The following is a 17,892-nucleotide window of genomic DNA, read 5'->3' as shown; positions in this document are numbered from 1 at the left end:
TTAATATATAATGGTATCTTAGCCACAGAAAATAATTTTCCAATGAGTTACCAAAAGATGAATAATTGTTTTATTTCCTTATACTGAATATCATAGTGAAGTATTATATTTCCCTGTTTTAACATCTGATAAAGTTTTTCTGTGTAATTTTTTTTTTGACAAGTAGTTCATCATGAGTCAGTAATGTATACTTTCATCCCAGAAAGCCAACTGCCTCCGGGACTGCATCAAAATAAGTGTGGTAAGCAGGGCAAGGGAGAGAATTCTCTCCAAGGGGACCTGCTTTCCTGAGGTCCCCTTGGAGTGTTGTGCCCATCTCTGGGGCACCCAACAAAAGAGAAATGTGGACCTGGTGGAGTGAGTCCAGAGGAGGGGCAGGAATATGACCAGAGGGCTGGAGTACCCCTGTTTTACAGAAAGGCTGAGAGAGATGAGGCTGGTCAGCCTGGAGAAGAGAAGGTTCTGGGGAGATCTTATAGGACATTCCAGTGCATAAAGGGAGTCTACGAGAAATCTGGAGACAGACTTTTAAAGAGGGTATATAATGACAGAACATGAGGGAATGGCTTCAAGCTAAAAGAGGGTAGATAAATTAGATGTTAGGAAGAAACTCTTTACTGCCAGTGTGGTGAGGCACTGGCACAGGTTGCCCCCACTCCCATTCCCAGCAGTGTTCAAGACCAAGGTAGATGGGACTCTGAGCACACTGGTCTCGTGGAAGGTTTCACTCTAAATGGTGGGGGTATTGTAACTAGTTGATATTGAAGATATTTTTCCTAGCTAAACCATTCTATGAGTCTATGAATTTTGTAACTGATTGCTTGTGAAAAATCCCAGTAAACCAGGTCATGTCATCGCAAACACACTTGGATACTGTAAGAGAGGAGGAGAGATAGCAAAGTTAACAAAAGATGTGATGTTTCCCAGGGGAATATAGAAAGGCATTGTTTTGTGTGACACATAATTTTCTTTTTTCCACTTATGTTTAGAAAGTGTTGAATGACTGCTTTCTACAATACAGAGCTGGGAGGAAGAAATGCATGGCTGGAGGACAAAGATTTATAGGCCAAAAACTGCAGGGAACTTAGTGGTGCTGTAAGTAAATGTCTAGCCCAGTGACACCCCAGTGAGGGTCAGACCTCTGAGGTGAAGTAGCCATCAGAATGAAGCAAGTTGTTCTACTGGATATGTAGGACAGAGAGAGATTACCAGCAGGAAAGGAATTAAATCTATTTGTGCCTCCAGGACACTTTGTTATAAATTTGATCCATTTATGCTTCTAAAAGGTTGTTTAAAACCCTAATTAGCAACAGGAAACCTGAAGGACTTGAACTGCAATCCATTGTTTTGTTTAATGTGGAATGTGGTGAATCTTGCCCAAAGCGCCAGAGACAGGAATAGGAAAGCTGCTTGTTCTGTGTATAACAAAGTGCAATGTGCATTGCCCTTAACCTTAGCTTTTCCCCCTAGTCTTTAACTTAAAGAACTAATTTGAACAAGACAGAATTAATTAATTTTACCTAACTATAGCCTAGGAGGAAGTTGGGCAAAATTGCTAATAACTGTGTCTCTAAATGTGGAGTTGCTATTTGTACAAAGCCTGTCTGAGCAGAACTACTCTTAAAACTGCATCCTGCGTGACTTACATTTCTTAACTCAAGAGGGCAAAATGCAGTGAGCGAGTAGCAGAAGTTAACATAAGCTTTCATCTTAAACAAAGATAATGGTGTTATGTGGAGGTAAAAATTAACTGTGACTAATCAGCAGACATCAGAGGATTTTCATATACTGATTTTTCACATAGGCTTACTTAACAAGGGAGGAAGGAGGAAGCGAAGTACAAGTTGTTGACATAGAACATATAAAATCTTATTACTGCTCTACTGAACTGACCAACTATTGAAACTCTTCTAAATTCTTTTTCTTTGATGAACAGAAACCTAATCATTCTCAGAAAAACCAAGAAGTAGACAGGTAGATCTGCTTTGTAAGAAATGGATTTGAAGTTTTAAATGATGTCATAGGTTAAACTTATTTTAACCTTTGCAAATCTTGTGCATGTTTTTTGCATTATTTATATATTTCTTTTGTTCTCTACAATAGCTTTGTGTTGCTGTCATCTCTGGTACAGCAGTACTGCAATGTGATACATGATACAAAACTATCTTTTTTTCCCTTGGCAAAGTCCACATGCTAAATTTTATTGTCCAACCTTATTAGGAATTCAAAATGAAAATGGCTGGTTGAGAAAGATTATGCATATGCTTTCTAAAAGGAGAACATTTTTTAAAGATATATTTAAACAGTAAGGGGTAATGTTTTTTAGCATTAACTAATACTGGACTACATATTAAGCTGACTTCAAGTTGGGATTTGTGCTTTTGCATCATGTAATATCTCTGGTAAATTCTAGCACTAATAAGGCTATTATATCTGGTTTTTAGTGCTCTTTCTGAGTTTTGTTTTTTGGTTGTTTTTTTTTTTTTTTTTGGTTGGTTGTTTTTTTTTTTTTTTTTTTTTTTTTTTTTTTTTTTTTTTTTTTTTTTTTTTTTTTTTTTTTTTTTTTTTTTTTTTTTTTCTCATTTAAAACAAATGGTGATATTAGAGGTGACTTGAAGACAGGATTACTTTGGGTTTTCCTAGAATTTTCATATGGAGTTATTTCTGCTGAAATTATTGTCTTAGCTTAAATATTTTTTTTTCTTCCTCTCCTCTCTTCAGCTTCATATTTGTTTCTGATACACTGGCAGTTAAAGGATCATGCCCCTATCAAAGAAAACGTTTGTTTTCTCAAAACTGTCTGTCATCTCTAACTTACTTGCCAGTGAACCTCTGATCCATAAGCATATGCTTGCAACAGGATGTTAATATTTTCAGCTGTCCAAAGCAAACTGTTACTGCAATGGCACATAATCAGCTTTTTCACCTCTAGACTGCCATTCTTCTTTGAAGTCTGCATAGCCTTTAAAGCAAAACTATATACTTTATTGATAATCAGAATGGTCTGGGAATTAAGGGAAAACTGATAAACAAAAAATTTGCTCAGTTTGGGAATAGGTCAAAACAAACTGAACATTCAGAAATGCTGTAGATGGCATATCAAGGTATGCCAGAGGGAAAAAAATAATCAGGACTTGATAAGGTGTCTTGATTTTTCAAAACCTAGGAATAATGCTGATGGTTTCTTAACTCAACAATCCCCACTACTGCCATGGCACATATTTAGTTCCATCTGCTCACCCTTTCGAAAATAAGATATGGACAATAGAATAATGCATAATACTCCTTGAACCAAAAGAATTCTCTATGCATTTGTGTTGTGGAATCCATCAATTTGTGATGAGCTAGAGGAAATATTTCTTTGCTGATGTTTATAGGTATATTACCTTAGGTATCTGACAAGTCCTTACTCAGAGGAAACATGAAAGGCTAAATGCACAAATATATTTATTTTATTTTATTTTATTTTATTTTATTTTATTTTATTTTATTTTATTTTATTTATCATATTAAAAGTTTGACTATGTGTTACACTAAGTAGACAGGAAAAGCGTTGTCTGGATCCCCTCCACAATTCCCTACCCTGCCACCTCTAAAGATAATTTTGGATACCTAAAGTACGGCTTGTTTTTGTGGAAGAAGAAAAGATATTAAGAATTTGAAGACATTGTAGCATAGTTTACTAGAGACTCTGTTGAGGTATTTTCTGACAGTTTGCATGGAAAAATATTTTTTTTCCTCAAGTAGATTTTGTCACATTGCAGTTGGATTAGTTTAAACCAACTATATTGTACTTTTGACAGTAAGTACTGCAGTGTTCGGCTCATTTGCATATTATCTATTGGAGAATCTGATGTTGGGGTTTGTTTTTAAAAATTCTTTTCTATCACAGTTTGAGATGTCACCTTGTGATGCCATAGGATGTGGACAGCTAAATGCTTGAGACACTTATCCATCAATGCCACTCTTCAGGTAATAGTAGAGTAACTGATACTTCCTACTGATATTTATTTCCAAATAATAATTTAGAGATGACTAAGAACTTTATTATAGAATTGGGTAAATTCTGTACCTACTTATTTGGTTTCCCAGGATTTAAAGAGGAAATATCCCTGAGTATAGCAGTGTCTAAAAATATTCTAGAAAAGAACAGTTTAACAAGTATCTGCAGAAAATACTCTGTAAAATAGGGTTAATTACAGTGTTGACTGAAAAGAAGCTTTTGGAGTGCCTATTCAATAGCAGGGGATTTTAGAAGGTACAGGGAGCCAGAAGACCTGATCCAGCCTTTTAAAGGGGATAAGCTTTCAAATTACCCACTCCTTGTCCACCCTCTAGCTTTATCTGCAGATATGCTGAGCAATGGAAGCTGCTTCTTAAATTTGTTCCTTTCTTTGTATTTCTGTTTTATAGCTGTTGACATTTATTTTCCTGCTTTAAAAAGTACTACATATGTTTTTAAAAAAAGAGAACATATTTTCATCAGTGGAAACTTACTAGTTCCATACATTCTTGAGCACATGATTGTGTTCAGAAATAAAAATAGAGAAATTCATTTGTATAATCCAAATGCTGAGACACCGAACAGCTAGTAATGCTTTTTGTAAACTTTCAGGTTTTGTAAATGTCTTCAATACAGAAATAATCAGAGCTAGGTCTTTGTAGATTGGCAGGATTTATAACAGTGGCCTCTACCAATGTGGGAAGGCATCAGTTCTAATTTTAAGACTGCTGATTTTGACACACTTCTTTTGAAAATTCAACAAGCAATTTCACTAACGTTGATTTCTAATGTGCACATGAGTTCCCCATAGCTCTCTTCAGACTTCAGAGTATCTAATCCTGAGGTACTGGGGACCCATGTATAACTTACAAATTCAGTATTATTTAATGCTATACAAATACTGTGATTTCTGGAATTCCCTGTCTCATCCATGGCTTTAAATGGTGTCTGTCATGGCCTGCTTACAGAACAAAATGAAAGACACATTAACTTGGAATATACTTGGTGGTGTTGCAAAATATGCTTAACAAACTGAAAGACTAGAACAGTGGTAATTCTCTAATATTTCCTGTATGAGGCATTTATAAAGCTTATTTTTTTCAGGAGAAAATAATTGCAAAGAGTAGTTTTTAAGTGTTTTCAAAAAACGTTGGCACATGCCATTTGAGGTAGTAAACCTTTGATGTCTAAACCTGAACCAAATTTCAAAAAAAGTAATTTTCAGTAATAGACAAGAAATATTGAAGGCTTCTTTGAAAAAGAGAGCCTTAAACACAGAAAGGACTTAGTGAACAAATGATACTTAAATTCCTGGGTTATTTTTATGTAAGAAATGAGGTTGCTCTTGAATGACATGTTTTTGCAACAGTCATCAAACCCTGTTCCTAGACGTAAATATATAATTGACAGCATCCCTTGATGTAAGCCTTTTGCACTTCATGTATCTTTTGAATGTGAAGAATTAAGTAGAAAGCACAAGAACTGGGGGGAGAGCAGAGGGAGAAGGGGAGTGATGGTGGGAGAGGGGGGAAGTCAGACTGGAAGATTATGAGTGATGAAATTTAAGAGGAGGCATTGGTGCTGTTTAGAGCAGATAACCAAGAAGTCTGCAATGCCTGAATGCATTGGCATTTCACAAACAAGAGTGAAGAAGGGGAACAACCCCATAAACATTAAGGTCTAAGAATGATTGGGAGGAAAGGCATTTCCTCCTTGTCCTGGGTAGGACAGAGAGTGAGCAAATGGCTGAGTTGGTGCCAGCCAAGGTAAACACCTGATGTATGAAATTAAGGATCATTCAAGCCTGAAGCCTACCTGGATCCCTGCTGGTGTGAAGGAGGGGCAGGTTAGGTAAGCTCACCTGGACAAGGCATGCCGTAGTGCTTGGGTTCACACACACAACAGGAGCAGTGACAATGAAGCTGGCAGGCAGCCTGCTTGTTTTACAGAACATTTCAGTGGCATTTTGCAACACTGCTGCAACACCACACTAAGCTTTAATGCTGTTCCCTTGCTAAGTAGTGGGAAAAAAATAAATAGACAAGATGTAAAATTTACATTCTTATGGTAGTTGTTGAAGCATATTTAGGTCCAGTGCAAATTGCCCAGGGGCCCACAATATCTACTACAGTATACTATACAATGCAGGTATAAAATCCAGATGCACTGGGAGGCTTAGATAATATTATTTCATGCATAATTTCCCATTTCCTGCTGGTTTATTTTCCCACTTTCCTGAGACTAGCTATTAAGTTTATTATGAATTATTGGTTTAATATCTACTGTGTACTTAATAGAAAAGAAAAAAAAAAGTCTGTTACTTTCACTTTTTTTAATCTTTGCTATAGCTGTGGTAGATTTTTATGGAAATTCTTTTTTATCATGATATTACAGTATTTGCAGTTATTTCCTTATTTTTTCCCTCAATTTTTATTTGTAAACAGGTGTCTTGCTCAGAACCAGAATCATATTTTTTTTTATAGACTTTGAGTGTTGTCTGTGGTTCTGTGGAAGGAATTATTAATTTTCTGATTTTAGACAGGATATTGTATTATTATATTACTTAAAAAATAAAGGCAACGTAGAAGGATTACTTGAATATATCTAATTTGATATACACTGTAAACTGCTGTTAAAAATAAAAACCACTTTAGAGTAACTTAGCCAGATCCCTCTCAGAAAAGTTTTCCTCCCACAAGTATTGAAATCTAACATGCACCTCTAAAAGGGTAGAAACAGGCAATCCTTGTTACTTTTCTTGCCTAATGTAAAGGCATTTCAGAAGGTTACCTGAATTTAAGCATATGATTAAGGAACTATTAGCATGATGAAAATCTCTGAAGTGTACAGCTGAAGGAGTCTCTTCTCATTGCAGTGATTGTATTGTTTCTTTCATTCAAAATGACTTCTAATGGTTTTCTTATTTGTGCATTTAGAAACATTGACAGTGCTCCCTGACTTTTGAAAAACTTCTTGGGTAATAGCAGAACATCTCCAAAATGAAGGAGTGGAGGTATGTAGTGAGACAAAACACTGCATTTTAGAAAAGTATTTTTTCAGGCTTCAGTAGTTAAATGGGTCTGGCTCTTTCTAAGTCACTTCTTACTTTTCCACTACAGTGATGTCCTACTTTCACTATTGTCCTATTGATACCATTCTCACTCTTTAGGACAAGCAATTAATAGAATCATTATTAACATATTAAAAAAAGAACTTTTGTTTTGACGCATGTTTTTAAAGCTTTTTCTTTATACCTAATGAAGATCATTTTAATTGAGAAGAGACTATGACATCTTTGAAAGACTGTTGCAGGTGTTTAAATTCTCTTCTGTTACTTCAGCCTGTTACGCTACCTCCTTTCTCTTGTGCTTTTGAGTTGGGATCCATCATGTTGCCCCCAGATGACTCATTCTCACTGTTCAGCACCTCACATACTCTGCCTGTGACTTTCCTGACTTTATCATCACGAGCTGTGTCACAATAGCAAAGACCCATTAAAAAAGCTTCTGTTGCTTTGATCTTCTGTCTTTCATTGCACTCAGCTGTAGATTGTGGGTCCCCTTTAAATCCCCAAGATAGATGCAATTCACGGAGCTGCACCCCTTATCAGCTCCACTACTGTTGTTTCTATTTTATCTTAATGTTTCATCTCCTACAGTGAGGGGTTTTTTTTGTTTTTTTTTTTGAGGAGAGACTCTCTTACTAGTTTGAAATATACTGTTGCCTATAGTTCTGCCACTGGTGCCAGAAACATTTGTACTCTTTAGAAGGCTATTTAAAGCATTAGGATCCATTGAGGTCTAGAATAAGGAAGGGCTGATGATGTTCAAGTGGTTTAACTGGGCAGAAAGGTAAGCACTGGAAACTTAGGCAGCTTGCACGGCATAAACAGATTACATTGTTTACAACACAGAAACTAAATGTGAAAGGTTATACTGACCTTGTTCAGAAATTAAATTACAGGTGGGACATTTCTGTTAATGTAGAGTCGTATGCTACAATTACTTTTTGTTTGTAACAAAGAGTAAGGTTAAGATAGATTGGTAACAATAAATGTTATAACAAGCAATAGAATTTTCTGATGCAATTCTACCAAAGTGATTTGAGACCAATAGAATCATACCTACTATGGTCATGCATATGCTTAAGTGATGCTTTGCAGTCAATATGTGCAATTGATAAAATAAATCATAAAGAATTGTTAAAAAGGGGACTTCCCTGAGTTATAGTTCTGGATATCACGCAATCCTCCTTTGCCATCCATAATTCATATGAGCTTTTGTTTAGGTTTGGACAAGGAACGAATGAATGCTAGTCCCCTTTTCAAAGACAGTTTATGCAGGCAATGGCAAAGAACAAAAACAATATATTTCATATTTTGAGTAGGTTTTTCTGGAGACTAGAAATGTATTTATTGGTTAATCTATTTTATCAAAGGAGCATGACACTTCTTAAATTATTTGAGTATTATTTTACATTACATTGTTTTATTATATCATATGTTCTATGTGTATCTAATATCTCTAAAGTGTATGTTCTAATTCAGGTTTAGTATTTTGTTATAGTTGATTGGGAACCTGACCAGTATATATTTGTCTTTTTGTTTACATCAATAAAGATTGATGTAAATCCTAATCTAGTCAGAGACCAGAATTTAATTCAATATTATATTTTGAATTAAAATTTTCAGTTCTATCTATGTTTGTGTCAGACTGTTCTACTAAGGAAGGCTTTGTGGAAGAGCTAAACATTTAGTCCCTCTCTTCCCACAATCACCCAGGGTTTTTTTCTGTTTCCACAGAAAACAGAATAAACAGAATAAATTTTTGGTAATAAAATCAGTACCAACACTATTCACATGAGCAAAGGCATATAGGCTGAAATGTTTGCTGAGCTATGTAACTGTCTAGAAACCAACTTTTATCTGATATAGATAAGGCAAATAAAAGATTTTTTCTGCCCAATAGGTGGAGTTTTTCTCTTTCTTCTAAAAGTTATTCTTACACCAGAATGAAGTTCATGTATGCAATGCAAATATTTTGAAAATTATGAATACTAGTTTACAGGGGTTTCTGGATTTGAAATTGTAATGAGCTTTAAAGGCTCCTTAAATGATGTTTCTATCACTTCAAAAATTTCTTTTCACTTCTGTAGCATCCTCCATTGTTGTATCGTGCTTTTTGTTTTATCAGTAGGTCTATGGCTTGATTTGTGATTTAGTGTTTTTCCTTGGTGCTGTTTTTTTCTTTTGTCTCCACCCTTTTCCCAGAAATATCGTCGGCTAGTTTCTAGGCTGACAATTGGGATTCAATGGAGCTCCAGGGGGAAAACTGCCACCCCTCACTCTCAACATCAGCTAGCCGGGGAAAGAGAAGCGGCACTCCATAACACAATCTGCCGTTGTTTGTCAAGGACTTGAGTGTTACTCAGGCAATGCAAAGGGAAGATTTGATGTCTGCTTATATAAGAGAACACAAAAATGTTCTCTTACCTCAGGGTGGAAAAAGAACCCCTAACAAACCTGAACTGAGAGGCCAGGGTGACTGTATGGAGAGTGCCAAAAGTAATTTTATGGTTACATCTTCATCTCTTACATACTATTTATGAGTGTCCTGAGATATAAATACTGTTTGTTTTTATTTCCAGAGTGCCCTGTAAAAATTGAGAGCCATGAAATGAACTGCTTACAGAGAACATAAACCTTCAGTAGACTGGTACTGTATAAACTTCATAAACTCCAAAAATCTGCCTGTATTCCAAGTTATATTGACGTTTCTTCTGTAAATTGCACTATCTATTGCCATGATTTAGGTTTCCAGTTTTTAGTATGTCAGCTTCCTCAGAGAAATCAGTGAGCATAATCATAGATCTTACTGTTTATTTTTAGGAAACAATGCATGTAGACTTCATAAGATTTCTATTTTTAGTCTGATCATACATAACACATAATCACACATAAAAGATGGAGGAACAGGAGCTTCTCAGGATCTGTAATCCACACAGAGATACCTTGATCTTTACTGATAAACTACTAAAGTACTTTCAGCACATCTGGTCTTTTTTTTCTATATGATAATGTTTAAATCTGTGACAGGAGTTGTTTATTTTAAACTGAATTTTAGATGCTTTCATTTTATTTAAGTCCAGAATCTGGATGTTCAAAATTGTGCCAAATACTTAAAACCTGTGAGCTTTCTTACACCCACAGTCTTATTTATAACTGAAGTTTTCTGTCTCTGCAACATCTTAATCCCAATGCTGTCCAGCATTTTCATGCACAAACCCAAGATTTTGGGCAAAGTCTATTTGTTCACTTACTCTCCAACCTCCTGTGTCTTTATCTGGAAGGGAAGAAAATAATTGTCTGCTAGGCCTCTCTACCTGCAAAACAGCAAGTTCAGCGCTGGTGTTTTTAAGTGGTGAAGTGTCTGCAAGTATTACAAAACATGGAGTACAAGCCTAGGAAAGGAATGTTACTCAAGAGCTCTCATTTTCCTGACCATTTCCTGCAGCTAAATTAGGTTACATCTGGCCACCTACCAGCATTGGTGCTCTTCTGAATTACTTATTCAAAAACCTAATTCTTACTTGGGGTGTCCCACTTTGGTGCCAAATAACTTCATGTCAGATGTTCCAGATTGCTGTGACAGTAATTTTATATTATAGCTTCAGTTCTTGCTCTTTACAGGATTATGCTTTCAATACTAATTGCAGAGTTTACCAGTTGAGAATTGAGTAGTCAAAGGTTAGCCAAGATTTTTGGGCAGGATGAAATCAGGGGGAAAGGTAATGACATCCATAGTCAGAACTGTAATCTACTTCTTGTGATCTGCTGGCAAAGTTCTTATAAAAATTTTTAGTTTTTGAATTTTTCCTAGTTCTTTTTATTGGCAGCCTTGCAAAAAATATTATATCAAAGTTCTAAGCCTTGGACGCTGAGGTGCAGTGAGAGAGAGATGAGCCAACAACAAGTAATTCAATAAAATAGCCTTTTTAATAATATAAGAATAATTATTTTCTTTTTCCTAATCTGCCCTCTAGAGAAGACTATTGGAATAATCTGGTGTCCCTTTCAATGCTGGGAACATCCTGCTCATGCATCATCAGAGAGACCACGACTAATATCCATAGCAGGCTGCAGAGATCCTGTCCAAGGAGAGGTTCCTCTCTTCTGATCCTTTGAGCTATATATGTAATTTTCTAACAAGAAAACCTCTCCATTCATAAAGCATGTTCTCACAAAGGTTTCTTACAGCACTTCCAGTTACAGGTGAGGTCATACAGGTGGTGTAATTGCAGCACCAAGGGGAAGCTGCCTGCGTGCTCTTCTGTCATGAGGAGCTGGCTGAGTTTGTCCTGCAAGCAAGGTGTTTGAGCAGCACCACACATCCTGAAGCCACACTGGACAGGTGGCCCAGCACAGCACAGGCCTCAGGTCAACTGTGATGTGGATCACTGACTCCTTGTGGTGCAGCAGCCCCCCATCAGAATCACTTCATTGCGCCTATTGATCTGCATAGACTCTTCTGTTCCCAAGCATACAAAAAGTTACAGGTTATTTTGGGAAACTGTTCAGCTATCAGAGTTTCCTGACAGGCTGGGATGTTCCCTCTGCCCTACCACCTACTGCTGCAGCACAGGCTGGCTTTGGGCACGCCAGCAGGTTCCCCTGCAGTGGCTACTTGTGCTGCATACAGCCTGCTCCAGCCCAGAGTACAAGCAGAGGAGACATGGACTCTTCAAGGTCAGCAGCTCCTCAGTACAGTGTCTTCTGCGAGGCTCCCAGTGCAAAGAGCAAGGAAAATATCAAAATCTATCAAAAAATCTTTCTTTTGTTTTCCATTTTTGTGAAGACAATTGGTAATCTAGCAAGGACCTTCAAGGATCTACAACTTCCCTAGCTGGACAAAAACATAGGCAATGCATACAAAAAATAAGTAGGTTCATGTTTTTATAAGGCAACTAAATTATGATCATAAAATAACAAAACTCAACCCATGTCATCTTTCACTGTTCAATAACCTAAAATCTTTTAATATTTAGATTTCTGCCTTTTCAAGTTAACTTTTATTTTGTTGCCCAAATCCATTAAATGATCTAATTGGGAGTTAAGTGAAAGCCTTATTGATCTTTCTATTTCTATTGCATTACTAGTATGGCACATCAGAGATATTAAAAGTGTCAAATTCCAAGGACAATTTTATGATGCTTAATAGTTTTTCCGGTGGTTAACCACAGCACCCTTTCATTAACAAACAAGCAATCATAATTTTCAATTTTTTTTCTTCAGTCATTAAGTAGGTAAATGAAATAAATAGCTTGTTAATGCTAGATTGTAGGAGCTTCTTGAGTCCTAGTGTGCTGAAAAGAACAGATTAATGCTCTTACTGCTGCCTTTGTATGTAGCTCGCAAATGGTATACTTGAATCTGATTTGCTGCAAAGCAGTGCAGATTCGTGTAAAATAAGCCATACAAATAAGAAACAAGCACTAAAAAATACATTTGCAAAAAGGCTTTGGATAGCCTGTAAAAAGGCAAGAGAATCTACATCACCCCATACATTCCAGCTTTTAAGAGATGGCTCCATGCTCAGCACATCAGTCAGAATCATTGAAAAGGCAAGAAGGATTTATCTGGGTAATGTATTTGACAATAAAATCCTTGAGCTGTAATTACAATTGTCAGATTCAAAGCTGCTGGTGGTGGCAGCAGTTTTACTAAGGGAAAAAAGATACATAATTTTTGTAATGTTTTATTGTACAGAAGAAGGCTGTGTTAATATTGGACATGGTATGCTTCACTGGAGATGCAAGGGAATTGCATAAAATTGCTGTTGCAATTTCCTTAAATAATCAAAATCTTGATTTGTTTTAAGGGGAATAAAAGGAACATGGAATCAAAAGAAGCAGTGAAAGAGTGTTATTTATTTACATTGTGGAAATCACTTTCAGCAGACACTGGAAATTTTCAACTGTTGTGTGCTGGTTTGTATTTTCATTTCACAAATTGGAGGTTAAGCATTTTATGTTAAATTCCCTGGGGGCTGTACATGTAAGCACTCAAAAGAAAGATATTACTGCTAAGGGTCTTTCTTTTGTGAATCCTCTGTCCTCTTTCTTCCTGCATCCCTCTAAGCCTAAATTCAGGAGTCCCCTGACCTCCTCCACATACTTTCCTCTAGATACTGTATTTTTCTCTCTCTACCTGGGCTCAGAATGTGTCCTGTGTTCAAAATTGTTAATTCTGAATTGTAACTTTTTAACCAAGACTGTGCTCATGTGGCACTGTCAGCATTCAGAATAAACCAGCGCTCCTGGAAGAGTTTGGTCTGTGTGCTTGAGACAGCATAAAAGGGGAATGAAATTCATAGGAGAATTAAATCCTTTGCTCATGACTGTATATCAAGAGAGCCCTGAAGAGAACCTAATATCTCTGCTCCAGCCCAGTGCTCCACCAGCTGCAAATGGGCTTCTCCAATTCTACTCCCAAGATGAAGGGAGAGTCCAGCCCTGGAGGTGCTGAGAACAGTCCTTATGCTTCCGGTTTTCCACATGCTTTGGGCAGCTCTGTCCCAGATCTGTCATTTAATTGACCCTGCCTTGTCAGAGAGGTTGGACTAGATGATCTCCAGAAGTCCCTTTGAACCTTAACCATTCTGTCATTCTGGGATTCTTTGATTAGTCAGGGTGTGCTCTTTATTCCCATATTTTTACTTTAAAGATTCACTTTAATTTTTAAATTTTAATTCAGAGGTCCAAGTAGTTATAATCTCAGAACACTCAACTTTACCTGACTAGAGTGAACTAAATCACTTTATTTCATCTTGAAAGAAAAAGTTACTGACAATTATTCTGATTTCAGGAGCTTGTAATGACTGATTGCTAATTTGATGTGTTATGATTTTAATCATGGTTGTAGACATGAAGTTTATTTTCTTTTGGTTGAGCATTTTAAAAAAGAAATGTGGTGCTACACTAAAGAAGTTGCCTTGAACTGGAAGGTTCTTACTTTTTCATTGTTTGTGTTGCAAGTATTAGGCTGCTTGATGTCCATGCCGGTTGCCTGTCTGTTTGGATGCCTGTATCTGTTTTCTTTTTCTCTATTTTTGCCTCTGCTTTTTCCAGAGGTATCATGTGTCTGGTCAAGCTGTGCATATTTGCTGAGTCCACAAGTCATTTTGCCATTTGGAGCAATATTGCAGAAGATTGTGTGATGTCTCTTGAGGGCTTTTTGAAAAGACAAGAAAATTCACTTTCAGGCTATTGATGTTATTGATACATATTCATAATTCAAATGCTGTCTTTATGCACTGTTTTGGCACTAAACTGAACGAAAAAGAATTATTTTTGTTAGTCATGATTCTTATTGAGAGGGTACACACTTGTCACTCTTTTTGCAAAATTGTTTTTCTCTCCTGCTTTTCTCTCTTCATCTCTCCTCCTGTTCTAATCTTTCAAATTATATTTCTCCCAAAGGGAAAGTGAAGAGCCTTGCATTTGAGCTCAGTTAATTCCCTTCCTCCCACTCTGGTCTTAATTTCAGCCTGTGTACATCACAATGTGCATTAGTCCTGTTGCTTTTATTAACTCATGTTTCAGTAGCTCTTGAATCTCATTTTGAGTCAGCTCTGATCACGTCTAAGGCTTGTGGTTTGTTTGTCGCCTTTTGGGGCTTTTTATCCCTGTTCAGCTGTTTTTGCCTGGATTTGCTATTCATCAGAAAACTATTTGGCACTTCAAACTCATGATGAAAAGCGGGCTGCGTAGGCAAACATCATTAAACTTATGACCTTTAGGGCTTTATTTATTGCAATTTGAAATTCTGGCAAACATTCTTCTGTTTAATAAATAATCATTAGCTACAGATCTTGAAATTCGTGATTTAACAGCCTAATGATTTCAGCATATAGCTGGTTGTGATCTTTTCTGGATTGTGGTTAATTTTTCCTTATGCAAATGAGTTCTGGAGGGGAAAATACCTCCCCACTCCAATTCCTCAAATAAATAAGAACAATCTTGAAATGAAGCAATCATCTCAGTTCAGAAAGTATAAGTGTAGCTTAAAATCATAGTGAGAAGGCCATTGCTGCTCTGATCTAGAGGGATGCACATAAACAGTCTTCATATGGCATGAAAAATGTCTTGTAGTCTTAGGAAATTCAAGGACCTGGATTCAGAATTTTTCAGGTTACCTAAGCTTCAATATTTGTGCTGGGTGGGTTTTCAGGAGGAAATGCTCAACAGTTTTGACTCACAAAATGTCCAGAAAATATCAGTGTTCCCATATCCCATAGTCACGCCCAGGTGTACCCTTGGAGAGAAGCTAAAAATTTCTTGCAAGGAAAACATGTATAAATGTTTACTTCATTTTTGCATTACTTTGAAATGATTAAAGCATATACAGGATTTTAGTTAGTAAATTCTTGAAAATATTAAAATGTACAGGAAAATACTAAAATTACAGGAAGTAATGAGTCATATATCTTTATTAGATATTTTGCATTACCAGCATAGATGTCAGATTTTTCAGGAAAATTAGGGATGAAAATTGAGTCTAATTTTTTTCAATATATTTATAACTTCCAGTTATAAAGAATCTGTCTTCCAAGGCTCTTGTAGCCACCAGCTATGAAAGTAGTGGTTTTAACAGGTTTGATGGTATATCCATTGTGCAGTTTTGCTTGAGTTATTAATGGGAACATAGCAATTGTTAAAAAGAGGAGAGGTATGGTTTTGTTTGTACAAAATGCTCCTCTAGGTGACTACAGGCCTTTTTATTTTCTTGTTTTTATCCTTTTTTTTGTGTGTAGTGGGAGAGTTCTTTCCTTTTATTATTATTCTCCATTTTCTGTGCAGTCTGCTCTCTTATTGCTACATTTATGAAAAGTAAACCTCTTTTCTTACAATGAGTAGGTTAGTTCTCGTTGAACTGCACAGTGCTTCTACAAAATTTTATTTTTATGAGTGATAAATTCTATTAATGATGATTGTAAGCTTTTTTGGGACTTAATTCTATCTTTCTAGTTCCACCCATTTAATAGAATAGTTAAAGAAAGACCCAATTTTTAAGCAAATGTAAAAAGATGCTATAAGTTTGAGTTTGTGGAGTTGCTTTTTTTTTTTTTTTTGCTTTGGTTTGCTTTGGTTGGTTTGGTTTGGTTTTTTGGTTCCTTTTTGGGTTTTTTTGGTTTTTGTTTGGGAGGGGGTTTAGTGGGTTTTTAAAGTTTTTTTGTTTGTTTGTTTTTTGTTTGTTGATTGCTTTTCTTTTTTTTTAAGTCAGAGCCACAGCATGATATATATGCTCACTCAGGGGGGCTCTTCCCCTGTCATCCAGTAAAGTGTTGAATGCCTTTATTTAATTTCTCATTAAAATCTAAATTGATATTATTACTACTTGACAGTAGTATAATCTTGGATAAGACAGTATCCAAGATTAGTAGCTGGGACTGTTTTCTGTGAGTCATTCTATTCTTATTGCATAAATAATTGCTATATTAGTAATTTCAGCATAAGGCCATCCATTGCCCAACAAAACCACTTCAGGCTCAGAAAAAAAATATTGTCCAGAACGAAGCAGTTCTGCATTAACTGTTTCTGATCCAAAATGTAGGCTGATGGGCACCAGTATCTTCTAGGCAGGTTATGAAAATGTCTGTCAAAAATGGCTTGTCCCCTCAACTCCTCTGAGATTCAAGTGATCAGTGAAAATCCTTGAATGAGATTTTTCACCAGGGACTTAGTGATGCAGAGATAGATTTCTGAACCTACACACTTCACTGACACAATTTATTCTCTTCTTTTTTTAGCTAGAGTAAGATGCATTTTTTGTTGTTTCCTAAAGGTTTTTCTTGGTTGTGTTTTTTGGGAGGTTTTTTTTTGTTTTGTTCGTTTTGGGTTTTTCAAAATCAAAGTTCATTATACTATTTTTTTTTTTTCTCTTTCATAACAGCTTTCGAGAGCAGCACTGGCCAGCAGTTTCTCAGCTTGTTTTGGGCACTAGTGTTAAATGGATAATAAACCTGAATGATTGGCTGAAGTTTAGGAACAAAAGATCTATGTTTCTATTTTCTTCAGATTAATCCCTAAACTACCTTTAAGCACTTTGAATTTTTCAATGATTGGCACATCTCAGGTGGGATCATTCTTACTGGGATAAATTCACTTTCCCAGGAAAATTACTTTGCCAGAAAATTGCTTTGCTTTGCCCAGGAAAGTAATTTGGGATCTTGTATGGGTGGGTATATGTGCTAGAAATGTGTACATGCAAAACCTCGAGTCTATAAGAATGTCTTTACATGTGTACATTCTCATTAAAAATATGCTATAAAGCACATAGGGAAGCCTGAAAATTGTCACAGTTTTAAAATACAATTTCATGCATTTCATGCTGACACAGCTCTGTAGAATTATAGATACTTGGGAGGGTCACAAGGAAGAGGTGGAAAAAGCATAATTTTTCAGAGGTCACACGGTCAATTACAGTATGTCTTCATCTGTATAAGAAATTTGCAGATGAGCATACTTTTCTATTATCAGACTCTCAGTAGGGAGAATTAAAGTGATTTAGATATTGTGCTGATCTGTCATGACTTGGGTAAAGCAGGATTTAATGAGATCACTTGCACTTCTTTGCCCCTGTTCTGTAGCTCACTATTCAGGCAAGTGTGAGAATTTCAGGAGTCAAAAAATATACAGAAGTCTTGAAGGGTCTTGCTGGAGAAGGAAGAGGTGACAGTCAATTATTTAATTTTCTGTTTTGTCCCGTGTATCCCCTATGTCATAAGGAGCAGTTGATGCCTAAAATTACATTATCTGCTCAAGTAATGCTGGAAATTATTTGAAGAAAATGATTCTTTGTTTCTGCCCTACTGTGTCGAGGACTCTCCGCA

Source organism: Pyrgilauda ruficollis, unplaced genomic scaffold (assembly GCF_017590135.1).
Source record: "Pyrgilauda ruficollis isolate IOZ18807 unplaced genomic scaffold, ASM1759013v1 scaffold37, whole genome shotgun sequence".
Taxonomy (NCBI): domain Eukaryota; kingdom Metazoa; phylum Chordata; class Aves; order Passeriformes; family Passeridae; genus Pyrgilauda; species Pyrgilauda ruficollis.
The sequence above is the reverse complement of the archived record's forward strand: the minus strand, read 5'-3'. Positions refer to the sequence as shown.